Source organism: Tachysurus vachellii, chromosome 26, assembly GCF_030014155.1.
Source record: "Tachysurus vachellii isolate PV-2020 chromosome 26, HZAU_Pvac_v1, whole genome shotgun sequence".
NCBI classification, from domain to species: domain Eukaryota; kingdom Metazoa; phylum Chordata; class Actinopteri; order Siluriformes; family Bagridae; genus Tachysurus; species Tachysurus vachellii.
In genome coordinates this window covers 13,734,350-13,736,849 of record NC_083485.1, presented here as the reverse complement: position 1 = coordinate 13,736,849, position 2,500 = coordinate 13,734,350, and the positions used below count along the sequence as shown (strand labels likewise).

At 43.4% G+C, this 2,500-nt stretch overlaps 1 protein-coding gene across 2 annotated transcripts in view; it reads right to left on the bottom strand.

The window, feature by feature from the left end:
• The window catches only part of hook3 (hook microtubule-tethering protein 3), a 30,755-nt gene that overhangs the window by 15,321 nt on the left and 12,934 nt on the right, over positions 1–2,500 (bottom strand). The gene's annotated exons all lie outside the window — the stretch shown is intronic.

The following is a 2,500-nucleotide window of genomic DNA, read 5'->3' as shown; positions in this document are numbered from 1 at the left end:
AGAGAGAGGGAGGGAGAGAGGTAGAGGGAGGGAGGGAGGGAGAGAGAGGGAGGGAGAGAGAGGGAGGGAGAGAGAGTGAGAGGGAGAGAGAGAGAGAGAGGGAGAGAGAGAGAGAGAGAGAGAGAGAGAGAGAGAGAGAGAGAGAGAGAGAGAGAGGGAGGGAGAGAGAGAGAGAGGGAGAGAGAGAGAGTGAGGGAGAGAGAGAGAGAGAGCAAGGGAGAGAGAGGGAGGGAGAGCAAGAGAGAGGGAAAGAGAGAGAGAGGAAGAGAGAGGGAGGGAGACAGAGACAGAGACAGAGACAGAGAGAGAGAGAGAGAGAGAGAGAGAGAGAGAGAGACAGAAAGAGTGAGAGAGATGCAGAGAGTAAGAGAGACAGAGAGAGAGAGAGAGAGCAAAGTGAAAAAGTTTCTTATAAACAGAATTACAGGCTGCATCACAAACTAAATATTTTAGGCACTTTGTGTGTGTGTGTGTGTGTGTGTGTGTGTGTGTGTATTGACCATTTTTATAAACACACACACACACACACACACACACACACACACACACACACACACAAATCTAACACATTATCCTATAACAATCAGAGCTCTTAGGGTTAATTGTTTAAAACACAAAAGCAAAGTTCAAACCAAAAGCGAGCACAAAATGTGGGTAAAGTCATGGGAGACGACGTCAGTAGGGTTTCATGCAGATTAACGTTAATGTAATGAAGTTTCACACCACACGGTGAAGACAGGAGGAGAAGAACCCCGGCCTTATACACCTAATAAACATCAGAAACATCTACAACATAATAAACATGTTTCCTTTTGTTCACTGACTTCAGTCCAGGTCAAAATGTCATCTGGCTTTTATCGGATTTGTAGTTTAAATATACAAAATATCAACAATTAGAGTTATAAAGTCATGTCTACAGTAACAGCTCATTCGTGTGGACAAGCTTGACTGACCTGATTATTATTTCAATACTTTTATTTAATAAAACAACCTGTAAAGAGTCAACTACTGATTAATTGATTGATTGATTGATTGATTGATTGATTGATTGAAGGAGTCTCCAGTGTCACTTTGACTGTTTAAAGCTAATATAATATAAATGATAAGAAACTAACATCCAACCCATTAAAGGTATCTAGAAATTGACAAAAAAAATAAATAAATACGTTAAATAAATAAATAAATAAATTTAGTCGATGGAAAGTACGGTAAATTTTATATAACCCTGATCCTGGAAATGGGTTAAAGAACAGTCTGCTGTTGCCATGGGAACCCAGGGGTGTTCACACACAGGTGAGGGTGAAATTTAGTTTGTGAAGCAACACTAGTGGCACTAGGAAGCAGCTGCACACGAGCGTGCGCACACACATACGCACGCACATACGCACGCACACACTCGCGCGCACTCGCACACACACACACACACACGTTAGAGAGTTTGCCTGCTACTGAGGGATGTTATAGGAAGCAAAGGTGCAAACTCTGGATTACAAGTGAGTGGAATAAGAGCAGGAGGAGAGAAAAAAGGGAGGAACATTACCCTCTCCTCTAGTTCAATAAACTCTAATCTCAGCCTATCGCGCTCCTCTTGGACGAGGTACGCCTTCAAAGCAAGGCAGAGGGTCAGAAAAGAAAAGATAGAGAAGGGAGGAGAAAAAAAAGGATTGAAGAACAAAGAAACAAACATGTGGAAATACAATTCCTAAACTTTACGACATGGCCGACGGCTGAGATGCGACGAAGCGCTCGAGGTTTATTGTCCTCGGCTCTGAGCTAGAGAGACGCGCTGCGCTAAATCGTCACCTGCTGGGTTTAATGCAGACAGCACTATTAGAAGTCTGGGTGAAGATGAAGATGTGTGTCTGAAAATAATCAGCAGGAGAAGCTGCAGCGCTTCTACAGCCGAAAGCAACGCTACGGCGTCCTTCGTTCTAATCTTTATCCACCGTGGATGGAGCAATGTGGTGTGAGATTAGCACAAAAAAAACTGATGTTTATCTTGGAAGACGGCAGAAAACCCAGTTAAGGAAGATGACGGAGGAACTTCTCCTCGGCGTGAGGCATTCGAGGTGAAAAAACCTCAATGCAGACAATTTACTTAAAACTACTTTAAATGATAGAAACCTTTTAATCTCTGCGAGTTCTGTCCTGCTGAACGTCGGATCTTCGTGACTAATAATAATAATAATAATGAGTAATAATCGGTTTTCGTATGATTTGAAGAAGAAGAAGCCTTTAATATTGTCACGTAAACATGACAGGATTTGGAGGTTGGGGGTCAGAGCACAGGGTCAGCGATGATACAGCACCACTAGAGCAGAGATGGTTAAGGGCCTCGTTCAAGGGCCCAACAGTGGCAGGTTGGCAGTGCCGAGGCTTGACCACTGATCTTCTGATCAACAACCAGGAGCCTTAACTGCTTGAGCCACAGCTGGATTTTCAAATCCGTGAATAAAATCAAACCCCGAACTGAGAATCGAACCGACGGCGCTGGTGTTTT